Source organism: Notothenia rossii (genome assembly GCF_949606895.1).
Source record: "Notothenia rossii genome assembly, chromosome: 4".
In the NCBI taxonomy this organism is placed as follows: domain Eukaryota; kingdom Metazoa; phylum Chordata; class Actinopteri; order Perciformes; family Nototheniidae; genus Notothenia; species Notothenia rossii.
Window position 1 is genome coordinate 73,455,748 of NC_136902.1, and position 17,869 is coordinate 73,473,616.

Genomic DNA, 17,869 nt, shown 5'->3' on the forward strand with positions numbered 1-17,869 from the left:
ATATAAGAATTTAGTTAAGGTGTTTATTTTTAATACATTAATGCGTCCAATTAGCGATAATGGGAGATTGCCCCATCTCTGAAAATCTTTCTTAGTACGTTCAAGAAGGGGGGTAAAATTTTCCTCAAATAACTTTCTATACAGATTAGTAACCTTGATGCCCAGATACGTCATGTGATCAGTTTTTACCTTAAATTGAAATGTTTCAAATGAAGAAATTCCTCTGGCTTTAGAGTTTATGGCGAGTAGTTCACTTTTGTTTACATTTAATTTATAACCTGAGATACTACCAAAATCCTGAAAAATTGCAAGTGCTTGGGGAAGAGAGCTTATAGGGTCCGAAATGTAGAGTAAAAGATAATTGGCGTATAATGACACTTTATGCTTCTCGCTTGCCCGTTGGATTCCTTTAACTCTGTTGTCAGTTCGTAGTTTAATTGCTAATGGTTCAATACATATTGCGAATAGAAGTGGAGATAAGGGGTATCGTTGTCTGGTCCCACGATTGAGAGGGAAATACTGGGAGTGCGTGGCATTTGTCCTAACCCGAGCCATGGGTGAGTTATAGGAGTTTTATCCATGAAATAAAATTCTGGCCCAGTCCAAATGTATCGAGGGTGTAATATAAGTAATCCCATTCCACCCGGACAAATGCTTTTTCAGCATCTAGCGATAAGGCTATCTCAGGTAGTGGGGACGATGGGGTAAACATAATATTAAAAAGCCTATGTAAATTGAAAAAGCCCTTTCTTACCTTTCAAAAATCCTGTTTGGTCTGAAGAGATGATCGAGGGCAGATACTGTTCAAGTCTGAGAGCAAGTTTTTTTGACAATATTTTTAAAATCAACATTTAAGAGCGATATTGGGCAGTAGGAGGAACATTCTAGTGGGTCTTTATTTGGTTTCAAAAGAAGTGAGATTGTTGCTTGCTCAAGTGTAGGAGGGAGACAATTTAAGCATTCTATATACTGTACATTTCTCGTAAAAGTGGAGATATGCTCTCACTAAATGCTTTGAAAAATTCAACGGAAAACCCATCTGGACCTGGAGATTTTCCACGTCTTTGCATTGACTTTATGGCCATTTTAATTTCTTCCAGGGTAATTTGATTTTCTAGTTTACCTTTACTATGCGAGTCCATGGTCGGAACTGGCAATTTATCAAAAAATGTGTCCAATAGCTCAGGTTTGTTTAACGAGTCAGATTTATAAAGGTTAGAATAGAAGTATTGAAAACTCTCATTTATCTTGTCTGGCTCTTTTGTAATATGTCCAAATTGTGTTTTGATTTCAGGGATTATATGTGTAGATTCCGATTTACGTAGCTGGTGGGCTAACAATTTGGAGGCTTTTTCCCCATGCTCATACCATAATCGTCTAGACTTTAGCAGCATTTTTTCAGATTGTTCAGTTGAAAGTAGATTCAATTCTGTTTGTAAATTAAGCCTTCGCTTGTAAAGATCTGGAGAAGGAGTGGCTGAGTGTTGATGATCTAATTTCATTATGGCATCAGTTAATTCTATTAAACGTTTTTGTTTTTTAGTAAACGAACAGTAAGAAATTATATGGGCCCTTAAGAACGCCTTCAAGCTTTCCCAGATGGTACTATAAGTAACATCAGTAGTTATATTTGTTTTGAGGAAAATATCAATCTGCTTCGAAATGTACTGAACAAATCCCTCATCAGATAGCAAGAGAGCGTTAAACCTCCATGAATAAACTGAGTTTTGACTTGGGAGATTGAGCTCTAAAACCAGAGGACTATGATCAGATATCACAATACTATTATATGTGCATGCTTTGACATTAGATAATAGCTTTTTGTCAAAAAAAATAATAATCAATACACGAATACGTTTGATGAACTGGAGAAAAAAATGAGTAAGCCCTAGTCTATGGAAAAAGAAATCGCCAAGCGTCAACAACCCCATAGGTCTCCAAATATGCCTGTAAAACTAGAGAGGACTTTAAGAATGGTGAGGCTCTTGTGGAGGAACGGTCTAATGCAGGATTCATAATCGTATTCATGTCACCCCCCAATATTAATTGGTGAGTATCAATACAAGGTAATGAGTGAAGAAATGTTCGAAAGAAATCACTATCTTCACAATTGGAGGCGTACACATTAGAGGGGTGTTAAATAATGAGCCCACCACAACTACATGCGGCCACCTGGATCAGCGGTTACATCAGAGACCACAAACAGAGTTGATTTATGAACAAGAATCGCAGTACCCCTAACTTTATTATTACATTTAGAATGAAACATTTGTCCCACCCAATCTCTCTTAACTTTAGGATGATCTTGAATTTTGAGGTGTGTTTCTTGGAGAAACGCAATGTTCACTTTGAGTTTTGAGAGATGGGAGAATACTTTGTTACGTTTGGTTGGGTGATTAAGTCCTCTAACATTCCATCTGATAAGATTAATATTGCATCCATCCTTTCTTAAAGTTGAGGAAGTAGGAACTGCCAACAACATTTACCGGAGGGGGAAATATGAAGAATAACGTGGTACTTTTGGTTATACATTTGAATTAGCATTGCAACTATAGTCAACCTTAATACAACAAACAGAGACCAAGTAAAAACAGACAAAAAAGCAAAAAGTAAAAACATCAACCCCACCCTCCCCATTATCCTCAGTATCATCCTCTCTAGAGAAACGACACAAGACTCCCAAAGCTTCCCCCTGAGATCACAATACACACTCCTAACCTCAAACACTGTCCCTTTATTAATAATGTGTTTGAACTATAATCCTTATGCTAAACCAATGACTATATTCATGCAATACACACTAATAAAGAGATTCAACAAAACGGAGAGAAGAAAAACAAAAACATCAGCAAATGTAGGTGAAAATAACAATACAAATAAAAAGGAAACCTTTAAATCAAAGCCACACCTTGCGATTACAGTGTAAATCAACTGTGGACTTGCAACGTGGTTACCCGGACCACCCGGTGAACAAAAGCGAGCACAATACAGCGAGACCTGCCCTTTAACCCTGTGACGTCGGTTTGTTGACAAAAGGAGCTTTAGCAAAAAGAGCTAACAGATAACCCGGCAACCAGTTCCACAATTATGCCCTATATAACACAAAATAACTGAATCTTAGAACATGGGTCAAATCAAAAGCGTACCTCACTTTAAAGAATAAAAATGTAACCCGGAAATTAAATCCAGTCCAATGAATGGAAATAATTTATGCAACAACTAAACGTTAATGCGGGTCGCTGCTTTACAACGATTCCAATAAGTAAACAGACTCACGTTTGGCTTAGGCTTCAGCTGAATCAAACAGAGGACCGTTAATAAGGTCCTTGAAATAATTAGTGAGTAGTTTCGACAGGCTTCTTTTTCCCCCTCTCTCCAACTCACATTCAGGCTGGTCGGAACTTGGCCATGACAAAGTCCTTTGCCGCTTGCGGGTTTTCAAACATCTTCGTCTGCCCGTTAAAGGAGATCCGAAGACGAGCTGGATACAGGAGACCGTACCGGACACCCTCTTCTTTACGCAGGAATTCTTTCACTTCGCTGAATGCCGCTCTGCGTCTGCTCAGGTCGGCGCTGTAGTCTGGGAAGATGAGGATCTGTTTACCTTGGAACTCCAGCCGTCCCTTCTGCCTGGCCAGGCGCTGAATCCGCTCCTTCTCCTGGAAGTAATGAACCCGAAGGATGAACGGGCGCGGTCTGTCCCCCTCTCGAGGAACCTTAGCTGTAGCCCGATGGGCCCTGTCCAGGATCGGGGGCTGCTCTAAGCCGTTAGGACCTCCGAGAACCTCGTGTAGGACTCCGGCGATAAACTGTGTAGGGTTTCCCTTCTCCAAACCCTCTGGCACTCCTATGATACGTAAGTTGCACTGTCTTCCCCTGTTTTCCAAGTCATCCGTCTTCTCCTGTAGCTTCTTGTAGTCACTGTTCAGGTTAGCGTAACGCGTCTCCATTGCCTGCAAGCGGGCATTAAAGCTGTTCAGCCATTCTTCGTGGGCACGTAGTTTGTCATGGCATTCATCCAGAGCGATTTTTAGCGGAGAGATGGCCCGCCTGATCTCTTCACGGAGGCCGTTATTCTCTTCTTGAATAACTTCCTTGACAATCTCACGGAATGCCTGTAGCATGCTAGCGTCCACACCGCTCTTGCTAGTAGCCTTAGCCTCCCCGTTGCTAGCCTGCATGGTTTTTAGCGGTTTTGGGGGCATCTTGTCCAAATAATGTTCCAAAATAAAACTTTAAATACTTTGTTGACTCTCCAAATACTAAATTAACTAACACTCAATCAAATGTAAAGCCAATTATAGCTTAATTTGTTAAAAAAAAAGTGGGACCTCGTGTTTCACACTGCATGGCGTGCCCTCTCTCGCCCACCATGTTTGTCAACCTGGTGCACTTTGAGAGCAAAATTAAGAGATCTATGGACACATCTCTCAAAACAGAACTGTAAACAGATTTACTTTTTCTTTATGAATATTTTACAAATCACTCCCCTTTAACACTATTCCTGTTTTACTGTCATATAGTATTTCATTTTTAGTGAGTTACTCAGATGAGTACCAGGAGACAGCGTTTGGTGGTCATCCCCACACGAAGCGTGGTCCTCAGTGTCTCCTTCACTGTCCTCTATTTACACTTCTTGCATGCTAGATGATGAAGATGCGCCTCCCTCTTTTTAAGCCACCGATTTGCTTTCTCCAAAACTTGTTGCCAAAACTGTGAAGTCCTTGCATTTCCTGACGCCAAGTTGAAGGATCAAATACTAAGAAATTATCACATGACTTGAAATCATATCTGATTTCAGATGTGGAAAGTTACTAAGTACAGTTATTCAAGTACTGTACTTGGGTACAATTTTGAGATATTTGTACTTTATTTGACTTTGATGCTACTTTTTACTTCTACTCCACTACAGTTCAGAGGTAAATGGTGTACTTTTACTCCACTACATGTATTGAATACCTTTAGTTACTTTACAGATTTTGATTAATTATGTAAAATATAATTAACTCTTAAATCAGACTTTAGTTCCATCTGGAGTAAATTCACAAGCTACCCTGCAGAATACAAAGTCATTAAAACTAGCTGCACCTTTACCAGCTTTGATAACACTTTAATGATCAATCATTATAAAACATATTTTGATAATACTTTTCTACTTTTACTTGAGTAACATTTTGAATGCAGGACTTTTACTGTAACAGAGTATTCCTACACAAGATCTGAGTACTTATTCCACCTCTGTCTGATTTCAAACTCTCCCATTAACACCCTGAGTAAGTTTGTTGTAAATAAAACTGCAGCAGCTTGACCACAGAGCGTGAACATTGTGATCATCTGATTTTGCGCAGTTCTCCAGTGTGTGCGCAGGGCACAGAATGTGCACAGGGGAGTCTCCCACTGCAGCCAGTTGGCGGAGTTTTGGCACAATTCTGTTGTTCATACGTTAACCCTGTCTGTGCACACAGTGAACAACTCTGTCGTCCAGTGATCTAAGCCTCTGCCTCCAGTAAAGCTTCACAGGTCCGTCGGTTATGTCCTGCACGGCTCGGCCAGCACCCAGGTACAGTACAATAAGTCATAGCAAGTCAGAAGATTTTTTGCAGGGAGCGAAACGGCAACGTAGCTGCTTAATGTCTTGTTTTTTTTTCACATGTCTCGTAGTTTACTCCATTGAGTGTTGACAAGAAACACGTGTAGACGAAAAATGTGTTTTGTTTTGATGTTTTGAGGTACGCAAAGGCGCCTAGTGACACAAGTGACGTTACGCAATTCATATTTGTGCCGCGCATGCGTACCTGCGTACCAGTTATGTGCACCCCTGGTTATATTATTGAGGGAGAATTGTCCGGGGCTACAGAAAAAACATTGGGGGCTAAAGCCCCAAATGCCCAGGCCAGGCAACGCCACTGAACCAGACCACTGCTCTTTCGCTTTTAAAGCAACTTCGAGATTTTAACAGTGTGAGGGGCACAAAGGCCATGGTGGCCGTAGGACGTACAATTATTTGTGGGGCATAACGGCCAGACCGAGGGGCAACGACGGCCATGGCCGCCCTAAAATTCTTACCCTGATTATGACAGTAAAACAGAAAAGGACCTTCCTCAAACAGCTGGCACAAAGTTAGAAGCACACTGTTGTTTAACATATCATTTTTAATGAAGCAATAGGATTTACTTTGATTGTGACTTATCCCCCAAACCATGATAGAGTCCCTGAACAAGGAAATACAAACCTGTCTATATATAGTTTTTACTGCAATATCCTGAAGTGTATTTGGAACTATGGAAATATGAACATAAATCACCTTATGTCATGAATCAATCCTTAAGTTTACTATTAGTATCGTACATGCTCTGGTGCAAATAACTGTGTGCGCACACATTTAATTGTGTTTTATACAGAATTTTAGATCATGTTTCCAAACTAAGCCTTTGAACAGCAGATATTTGTACCCACATGTTGGCATTTGTTTCAGTTTCCTTGGCTGTCATTTACTTCCTACAAAGCCTAGCACTCATGAGGAGGCACAGGAGGAATTGATTTCCGATCATCCTATCCTGCCTGAAGGTTCCCATTGTGTTTAATTGGCCGCGATCACTTCCAACTGCCATGACTCATTTGTTCGACAGCTGAAGGAAATAGTTTAACTTTCACAAATTTCAACAAACGATTTACTTTTCCTCTTCACAAGCCAGCATTAGGAAGTCACTTCTTTGGTTTTGACTGAAATGATATCTTAATCTTAGATCTACTGGAGTAAAATTTATTAATATTACAGAGAAATAAAATCGAAGAATACATTGGATATTTTATCTTAAAAAGTTTTTTAAAAACCTTTTCTAATTGTTGGGAAAATACTGAATGTAATCTTTCTATATCAGAGTAGCACATGATAACAGAGGCCCTACGTAGCTGTGTACTTAACAGGATGTATAATTACATGGATGACGCTCATGAGACACTGTGTTAGACATATGATAGCTATGTTGCTACGATTAACATGATGATTCAGCCCCTAGGGAGATAGGCATATGACTGTCATGGTTATTGCTTACGCAGGCCTTAGCTAATCTGAACTAAGCATAGAATAGTGCTTTGAACCGGTATACATGTATTTTGTGACTGAATAACACCCTGTCTTGTATAAGGCACGTGAAAGACACTGTTCAGCAACTAGTTGTACCAAATGCTCTATATGTGATGACTACTTCCATTCTTGCAAGGATAATAAATACATGTATCCTGATATTAAAACTCAAGCTGGTGACGAGTGAGTTTTCTAACACTAATTATTTCAATACTTAATTTTGCCCTTATGGACAATTTCCTCGCTCCATCTCATATCGATTTAAGAACAAGCCATCAAAGCACCTGTCAACAGCTGTAAGTTAAAACAGGCTCAGCTGCTCAGCATCATCTCTCTGTTTCCACTGCAGCAAACCACAAATTAATTTCAGCTGAAACACTCTTTGAGATAAATTCATAGCGATAAAGGTTAGACATTTGAATGAACTCACACACATTTCAGCCTCGAACACAACTTGTTTTCTGTATGATTATCATGCAATGTAGAATGAAGAGCTGTCAATGGTGATTTCAACCATTCTGTTGGGGAAGAGTTTGACATTTTGGTAAATACCCTTGTTTGATTGCTTGATAACAATGAGAGGATCAACACTATTCTCATGTTTAAATATAAATATACAGCCAGAATACAGTAAGCTTAGCATTAAGTAAGGAAGCAGGGGAAAACAGCTAGCCTGTCCAAAGCATTGGTGTGTGAAGAGAACTGAATACAAATTAAGGGTGATAAAATTACTTGTACCTGTACCTAAACCCACAGAGCAAGCGCACTAGCATTACCCAGAGAAAGAAAAATAATCTCATCTTTCTATAAGTCTTCTTTTTTTACTTCAGGGTTTTTTAAGTGTTTGTAATGGGAATTTGGTTTACCTAAAAATGATCTGCGGAATTACAGACGCCTCTTAGCCATTGTAAGTTGGTAAAACTTTTTTATTTTGCCCCGAAAGTAATGATTCCACCTTTTTAACCACTCCGAAAATTGGCTTCAAAGCTTCACTTTTCCTAGGCGCCTGGTCCAAAGGGATCTACATCTTGAGAAGTGCTGGTATAGGCATGTCATAAATTAGGTAAGCTTCTTGTGGTGGCGACCACAATACCATTTTTGATGAATAACTCAAGCACTATGAGTTCAGAATTGTCAGTGACTAAATCAGATAGCGATTCAGATCTTGTATTCAATCTGACATTCACCCTGCCCATAGCTACTGACCAAATTGAAAAATCACTTTTACTGGAGGGGTTGAGAATAATGCAGCCTGTCCTCCTACAAAAAACGACCATAGAGGCCGATTGTTCATGCCCTTATTACGACCCAGAGACACGTTTTAAAGTGTATGTTGTTTCTTACACGACCACTAGAGGTGCTCTAGTGGTCGTGTAATAAACAACATGCTCCCGGCCCGTTCATTGCAAACGCTCCAAAGGGACGTTTATTCACAAATAACCCTCTCTGGAAAATCCTAAATTGTGGAATAGTTTGGCCATTAAAATGCTTTTTGATTCGATTTTTGGCGAGAAGTGTATATTGTACTCTTAGAATCCACGTCCAGTCGATCTGTAGGATCTATAGTTTGATAGATATTACGAAGATGATTTGAGGTCTCGCTAGGATAATGTGTATGCAGCTTCCATGTAAAGTTAGCGTGGTTGAAAACAGTTTTTCCGGTCTCGAAGTTTTCATAATAAAACCGGATATATTCCCCTCACTGTCAAATGATTACACAGTGATATTTGCATTACTCATCCACTAAAGAACATCAGTTTATCCTTGTTAATTACACAATATTGATTGGTTTAAATTGTGTACAATGCTTTTGTGTTTTTAACCTTTGATTCAAAGAAACAAATAGTTTTTTCTGAGTTTAGAGACTACAGTTTCCGAAGACTATACACTACCCAGAATCCCCAGCTATCGTTTGGGACTACAACATCCGCCTTGCTTTAAAAACCCTGTGATTAGTCATCAAGCCCTGTGATTGGATGTTGGAGCGGCAGTGCGACAAGGTTTACGCTGAGCGTCAAACAGCTCTATGCAATGGAATGGAACCACGGCAGACTTTCCAAAACTGGAATTGGACGGGTCCAGCCTAGGGCTGGGCGATTTGGCCTAAAAATCAAATCTCGATTTTTTTTCTAACTAATGGACAATTTTCGATTTAAACCTCGGTTTTTTCCTGTTTTTTCTGTAATATGTCACTGCATCTGTGATCGCCTGCCACAGGGGCCCTTTCTTCTCATAAGGAATGACTGTTGAAAATGCTGCTGCCAAGGTTACCTGCTTTTTTGCAGGCGCTTTGTGGCTTGAGCTAGCATCTGCATCTCTTAGTGCTACACACTCCTGCCATTCCACTGCATGTCTCTGTCGCAGGTGCTGGAATAAGTTGGTTGTGTTCCCATGTTTTGCAGCGATCGTCTTTCTACAGACCTTACACAGAACAGTTGTTTGTTCTATGTCTGACCGCTTGTACCCGAACCACTTCCATACAACTGAAGTAGCACCTTTTTTAGGAATGAGTTCTTCTTCATCTGTGTTCGTGGACATTTTTATGGTACGTCTGTCGGTGGCGCGGTGAATGTGATTGTAGTAGGCTATGTGATCTGCAGAGCAGATCGGGCAGAGCTGCAGATCGGGTTGTAGTCACAGGCAATGTGGCTGAGTTTTGGGCGCGTTCTGGAAAGTGAGAGAGTAAGCTACTACGGAGTCCCTTAAAGCAAAACAAATCTGCGGAGTCTAGACATTTTTTTAAATCGCGATTATTTGGTTCAGCCATTTCACAAACCGAAGGAAAGTAAAAATGCAAATTAATCGTTAAAACCGAAAAAATCGCCCAGCCCTACTCCAGCCCCCGGGTCCAGCCCCCGCCCTCCCCAGAACTACACATGCTGGCTATTGTGTGTTTCGCAACATGTTCTATGGCACGTCTCTTTATAAGACGTTTTCGTATTTCCCACAATTAGAAGTTGCCAGTATTAAACTATGTACACCCTGGAGGTTTAGGGGATACGAAACACAGTGGTGTTTTTAAAACATATAATTAATAAATGGGTGAATTCATATACCCACATCATGACACCTAAGGTCAGAAGAGCTTTATTTATCAGCTGATCTTATGTCTGTGACCCCTCCTGTTGTTCATTGATAAGCCTGAAACATGCACTTGTCAAGGTTCAGAGGCACATTTTGCAAATATGGCAGTAGCCATCGATCATCTCAAGATAAGATAAGATGAGATATACTTTATTGATCCCAAGTTGGGAAATGTTTTTGTTACAGCAGCATACTACTTTGTTCTACTCCACTACAATTCAGAGGTTAACCTAGTATTTTTACTCCACTACATTTATTTGAGTTACTTTGCAGATTCTGATTACTGATGTGAAATATAAACAACCCTTAAATCAGACTTTAGTTACACCTGAGTCAAATTCAGGGAAGGTGATTGTCAAGTGCCAAAATAAACTATGCAATATATTGGACGTTAAGTACTTTGTCAGACTTCATATTTATCTGTGGATAGCCCCAACGTTTTTTTCTTATTCAAAAGAAGACCTTAACTTAAAGTATTCTTTAATGTTTGAATAAAGCCATAGTTTGTCTGTTTTGCACATCCTCCTGTTAATATCTTTGGATGTCCTGCACTAAACTGTTTTATTGTAGAAATCACTACAGTATCTTCTTGATATTTTCTATTAAGTTCTATCATGTCTTCTACTTTCCCCCAATTTTGTATGTAGGCTACTCTTAATATTTAAATGTTTTCATCAAATAAAACACATTCAACAACAAAATGCAATAACATCCTTTAACCACTAGGCAGTGCGGGTTAAAAAACCAGTAGTGTAGTTAATAAAACATAATAATATCAAACATAATATGACTTTATTGTGAAATTAAAACAGAACGGTAAAGGAAAATACAGTTTCAGTCTCTCAATTTGAAGCTTATGCATTGTACCATGAACCTGTATAGACCTGTAACAGTCAACTGTTTGAGGAGTTGGAAAGGTAGTTCAGTAAATAATATCTTTAAAAACAAAAAAATCCCTTTCTATCAGCTGTGCACCGTTATGGAGTAAATATAACCTATCTACCAATTGGATCAAATATAAAAGTCAGCTGAATTAGTGTTGATACTACAAGGAGACGTATTGTGTGAAAATAAATGGAAGATGTTGTTTAATTGCTAATATATTTATGATCCACGTCACATATTCAGTTTTGGCGGAATTTCTTACAGTCTGTCAAAAGGTCTACTGATCAGGGCTCTATAAATAAATATCTACGGCAGATATGTAATATTTAATGCAGCCGAACCGTGTATTAGAATGCCGTTATGTGATGACTTCCAAAGAGAAAAGCAAGAACACTCGGAATAAAGTATTATTTTATTTAAAAAAAATGTTTTTCCAATTTCATATCGCATAAACACCATATCCCGACATGCATTGCGGCTAAAACAATTGATGTTTTAGCATATCAAAACCTCTGAAAAAAGAAAGGTGTCTCTCACAATCGAAAGAGAAAAACCTATGTGAAAAACACAAAAGCATTGTACACAATTTAAACCAATAAATGTCGTATAATTAACAAGGATAAACTGATGTTTTTTAGTTGATGAGTACTGCCGATATCACTGTTAAATCATTTGATCATTGGTTTTATTCTGAAAACGTTGAGACAGGAAATACTGTTTTCAACCCGTAACTTTACATGGAAGCTGCCGCATACCTCAAATCATCTTCATAATATCTATCAATCTATAGATCCTACATATCGACTGAACGTGGATTCTAAAAGTACAATCTACACTTCTCGCTAGAAATCTAATCAAAAAGCGTTTAAATGGCCAAACTATCATACAATTTAGGATATTACAGAGAGGGTTGGCATTCAACGGGAGCACTACAGGGCGAAAACGTTAAAACATAATTATAGGACGTATTAAGCGCTTGAACAAACAACATATTTGGTCGTAATAAGGGCCTGAACAATCGGCCCATTTGGTTGTATGAGTTGGAGGACTTTTTGGAATAATGAGTACTTTTATCGAACAAAGACAATTTGTACCCTACCTGCTTTTCCAATGTCCTGGCTGCTCTCAAACAACTGGTCCTTATCACTCATTAACAAAGAAACATTTTTACTTTTGCAGCGCTAAATGATTTGTGTTCCATCACTAATTGCTTGATAGCTCATATAACTGAATTACTTAAAGGGGATATGGGCTTAGATTTGTCTCATAAATATTTGTGTGAACATAAAAATAATTTGTGTAAATATGTGATTTGTAAATGTAAAACGCCTTCAACAAATACATTTAAAAGATTTTCAAACTCACAAATAAATTTGCAAATGTAAAACGGATATGCAAATATGCAAAAATAGTTTCACAAATAAAAAAAGATCTGTGAATACAATAATTAATTTACAAATAAACAAAAGGAATTTGTGAATATCTCTTTAACATTGACAACTTTCGATCAGGCATTTGTGAATCAATTTTGTATTTGTCAACCAAAAATGCGCTTGTGGATCTCAAATCTCTGCTTGTGGATAGTCTTTTACACACACAGAGTTTTGAGACAAACTTTCCGCCGGTCTCGACCGAAATCTGCTCGTGTTACTCGGTTATTTTCGGAAACCACGTGATGGCCCGCTGATGATGACATTTCCGGATTTCAAAGTTTCAAAGTAAGAGCATGATGGTTTTTTTAATGTGCCGTTTTTGTATTACTTTAATGAACAGCGGTACGTTAAGTGCATTCTTTATCACCATCATGTTAGAGTACATGTTCATGTTATGGATACAGTTAGTTTGGGTTAGTTTATTTGTTCAATACAGCCTTTTTCGAGCACATTCGTATGCATTGATGTTGAAGTAGGCTAGGGCTAGGCTACAACACTTCCGGGTCCCAGCTGGCAGCCCCAGAGATAACTCTTTCTTCATATTTTTGGTGTATTCATTCAAGCGGGTCAAAGTTACAAGGCACTTCCCATCTTATTAATCGGCCTAGTTTTACCTTACCAGTGCAGTGGTAAGGTTATCTGTAGAAAAGCACCGTATTTAGGTTAGGCTTCACACAGTAAGGCTACATTAAATGTTGTAATATTCATTGATAACAGCAATAACCCTCTTGAGTCCTTTTTAGATATCTCCTTAAATCACCTTTTAAATGTACTTGTTATACATGGCGCCCCGTGTATTACATGTCAAAATGTTCAGGACAGTCTCTGTTCTTGGTATAAAGTCACTCACCTTGGAGCACTGTGTGATGAGATAATTAGCTCTAAAGCTGAACATTTGACATCCGATTTCTCTTGTGAAAACACAGACTTAGGGGAGAGTGGGGTAAGTTGAGCCATTTTTTAGTTATGCTGTCCTCTAAGCAAGGAGAAATGACACATAGTAAAAATGAAAACACACACCTATAATTCAGGATGTCTCCTATCAATGTCAATGATAATAATTAATATTTGATCAAGGGCAGTGAAAATATTACTTCTTAAAAAAAAAAGTCTTGTGGCTCAACTTGCCCCAGTTTAGGGGTAAGTTGATCCAGGTCAGGGGGTAAATTGACACTGTTCAAACCTGGGAATACCTGTTCAAACCTGGGCATACCTACAACACATCTTAAAGGTAACTATAAACAATAAATAACAAACCAAATACAAGCTTAGTTTTTCAAATATCTTTCATATACATTTTGATTGAATTGATTGATTTTTTTTTTAAATGTTAAAAGGAAAAGTAATCATACAAATGGTGATACAATTTCATACATCTTACCAATCAAACACAGGGTAAATTCAACTTTAAATGTAGCCTACAATGAGCTCTTATTATCAACTTGGCCTACTTTCATTAATTTCTCCATTGAAAAACTAGCTCAACTTACCCCAAGGCAAGGCCCATGGTTAACTTTACCCCATAGCCACCATTTTAGAAAAAATAGCCTAGCATTACAATTCAGAGTAATCTTTAGCTTAATGATTCACATGGTTTAATACGCTGTTAACACATCAACATATACAATATGTGTTTAAACCTGGATACCTTTTTTTTGACATGACAGCCGATATAGCTGACATCTAGAACATTTACTTTGACAAGCAAAAAACGTTTTTTTGTAAAAATGCTTACTTACCACACCACAATGAGTATCTCTCTTTCACAGGCAATGAGAAATGGGTGGAGCTTGCATAATTTCTGGTCACTTGATTACAACTATAAGGCGTTGCCTGGTTACAGGGGGTGGTTCAACTTACCCACTGGCTCAACTTACCCCCTCCTCATGTCATCCATTGTTCTGGTGTTTTAGATTTGGTTTACCAAAGTCTTAGGTTCACAAAAGTAGTGTAATATATGACTTACACTGTATATACATTTGTAATTCATGTCTAAAATGAAAAATGTTAAATTCGAATTTTGAGTAAAATTGTTGTTTATCAATCTACTTTCACACAGCAGGGACTGAGATAAATCAGGACTGAACGACTTCATATGACATGCCAAGGTTGTGTGATGTGTACAAATAACAATTCAGCATTAGAACTCTTTTTCAACCAACAATTTATTATAAATATGTTTTTTTCAACCAACTATTGATAATATCAGAAGTTTTTCAACCAACTATCATTATAAATGTAAAGACAGGGGAGCAGTGGCAGGGTCTTTGTCCACCTTCAAAGACAGTGAGGCTGGCTGATGTGCAGGTGGGGGTGATGGTGCAGGGCTGCTAGTGGCTGTGTTGGAGGTACGTGTGCTCTACGAGACCTCCTTGCTGGCCGGGTTGATGGTGGTGGCTGTGTGGGGAGTACGTGTGTTTTCTAAGACAGGGGTTCCAAACTTTTCAGCCCACGACCCCCAAAATAACAGTGCCAGAGACTGGCGACCCCCTAATTTCAGTTTTCCGCACTGGTATGAAAAAGTTTGAGAAACACTGCGCTAGTGGATTGTCAAAGAAAAAAATGTCTATGCAAACGTAAAAAACATAAAAACATTTAATCAATTCTTTTTTATAATTTTCTTTTTTAAAATTTTCCATTTTTATTTTGTAATCATCTCGCGACCCCCACTTTGGGAACCCCTGTTCTAAGAGTCCTCCTTGCTTGCTGAGTTGATGCTGGTGGCTGTGGTGGAGGCCTTTGTGCCGAGGTGTATCTTGACCTGGTGGCAGGCATAGTTGGAGGTGGAGGCAGCTATAGTGATGCTGGTCCTCTGGTCCTTGGTGGTGATGGCTCTGGTGAAGACCCTTGAGCCACAGTCTATCTTGACCTGGTGGCAGGCACAGCTGGAGGTTCTGGCTCCTGGATATATGCCGCCTGTGGGCCGCTAGGACCAGGCAGATGTGAAACCTCTTTGTAAAACAAATTAAAATGTAGGACAATAATTACTACTAAGTTCAGTTATAACGCCTTGTGTGGACAGCACTGCACACACCTCCATTCATCCCCTGAGCGTGTACGCACCGCATGATGAGAGCCGGAGTGCAACGCAGCGTGTGGAGGCTCCTTCGCAGCCCTTTCGGTCCAGGCCCACCTTGGGTTGCCTCACGGGCAGCGGTGGCGAGGGCTCTGGCGTGGCTCGTCACCATGACGACCACAGCAGATCACGAACATGTATGCCCGCTCTCAGAGTATTTCTCAGAGTGGCAGCGGGTGTGTCTGATGGACAGATGGATGAGCAGGCTGATCAGCAGAGGGTACACCCTGCAGTTCGCCTCTTCCCCCCCTCTCCTGTCATCCTGTATTGCGCTCCATTCAGAGTTGCAGGAACTCCTGTTAAAAAATACTATTTCCAGGGTTCCTCAGAGGGAGGAATATCAGGGGGTTTTTACTCCCGTTATTTTTCTAATCCCGAAAAAGACCGGGGGAATGAGACCCATCCTCGATCTGTCAGTATTCCACATGCTGACGATCAAACAGGTGCTGGAATGTGTTTACCAGGACGACTGGTTCATTTCCATAGACCTGAAGGATGCATACTTTCAGGTACCCATCATCCCGAAACACAGGAAATTCCTGCGTTTCTCATTTCAGGGAATATCAGACCAGACAATCGTCTGCCGTTCGGATATTCCCTTGCTCCTCGCATTTTTCCAAAGTGTGTAGAGAAGGCTCTGAAGCCACTACACAGAGGAGGGATAAGAGTGTGGTTATCTGGACGACCTGCTATTGCTGGCTCGCTCCAGGGAGGAAGTCGCTTCACAGACGGTACATCTCGTATCGCATCCGTCAAGCCTGGGTTTCATAAATTGGAAGAAGAGCTGTCCTCTTCCCTCTCAGACAATCATTCATCTGGGAGTGCGATTAAACTCATCCAGCATGAGAGCGCGGCTCTCGCGGCAGAGAGTGGAGACACTGACAGCTCTCCTCCGGCATGTCACACCCGCAGCGTGGTGACAGCTGATGTCAGCTGGTCACGTGGTGATTCCCCTGGGTCTCCTCCACAGGTGGTTAATTCGCCTGCGCATCGACCCCGTGCGTCAGAGGTAAATATGCTGGAGCTGCTCTCCGTTTTGGAAAGGGAGGAGTACGATCTGCGCACACGTTGCTCTCCATCAGAGCAATGTATATTCCCGGCAAATTGAACAAAGGGGCTCGCAGAGCGCAGGATCACCCCCCTCTGGGGGTAGACGCGTTCGCACATCAGGCGTGGCCCAGGGTGCTGTTAAACGTTTTTCCCACCAGTATGGTATGACCTTCAACTCTACTTTTTCACAGCGGCAGGGTTGTATTGTTCCCATGCCTTCGTCCCTTCATGGAGAATATTTATGTTGTGTTATATTCCAGGGACTGTGATGCGCCATTCGCATGGCGCAATAGGCATGGGTTTTTATTTGAGTAGGTGTGTCTGTGCTTCTGGCACCGGGCGGACCCAGTGGGGCGCAGACTACATTATGCTTCGCCCTTAACCCAATAGTGATAGCCTTAGAGGGCGAAGCCTATACGAAATAGAACTGAAGTTACCTACTGTAACTCCAGTTTAGGCGTACTTAGAGGCGTAGCCCTCTAAGTTCTGGCTCCACAAATAGCTGAAGAAAAGCTGTCTGTGTGGGAGCAGATTGTCGGGTCTCCTTCTTATTTATACCGGAAGTGAGTCCGAAGGTGGGGCCCACCTCGCAGGTGGGCGTGGACTACAAGTGTTTTCAGTGCCGCGCGAGTGCGCAGGGAATTACCCAATAGCCTTAGAGCAGGGGTCTGCAACCTTTTTGACCAAAAGAGCCATTTTGCTCCTTTTTCCCCCAAATTTTTTTTGGCGGGAGCCGCAAAACATATTTCATAGCTTGATAGCTTATAAAGTTGTATTTATTGTTATATCAGACAAAAACTACAGTTTTTTTGCATTTATTAGGCTATTTATTACATTATATAAAACTGTTAACCTCTAATAAGAAACAAAGAACTCCTATAAAGAGAATTAAAAAATAATACAGAGACCTACTTTAAAATAAATTAAACACAGCACTTGGGGAGTCCTCTGCACATTTGAAGGAAACAAATATATAATTAAAATGGGCCCACTTTGAAATAAATAAAACATAAAGCTGCACCCTAAAAAGAGTTAAAGGTAGAGTAGGTAAGAATGGAGAAACCAGCTGGAGTGCGCTCGAATTTGAAAATACACAACCGGAAAAAATATGCCTCTTCCTTCAGACTTTCTTACAGAGCCCCTCCTCCAACACACACGAACGCGCATGACCAATGAGGCCACGAGATAAGTTTGTGCACAGATGGAAGGCTGACAGGCAGGTAGGCCATCCAGTTATTTTAGCCGGGCCGGCTA

The 17,869-nt window shown here is 40.2% G+C and overlaps 1 protein-coding gene across 6 annotated transcripts in view; it reads left to right on the forward strand.

The window, feature by feature from the left end:
- The first annotated feature begins 3,716 nt into the window (after positions 1 to 3,716).
- Positions 3,717 to 17,869, forward strand: part of lrfn1 (leucine rich repeat and fibronectin type III domain containing 1) — a 134,745-nt gene continuing 120,592 nt past the window's right edge. For 3 of the 6 annotated variants that reach the window (XM_079674686.1, XM_079674687.1, XM_079674677.1), the window contains exon 1: positions 3,717 to 3,856. The gene's annotated coding sequence lies outside the window, so the exon portion shown is untranslated. Of the gene's footprint in view, positions 3,857 to 5,508; positions 5,561 to 17,869 lie in introns of those variants that run through there. The other 3 variants (XM_079674682.1, XM_079674683.1, XM_079674684.1) reach the window with 2 other exon arrangements.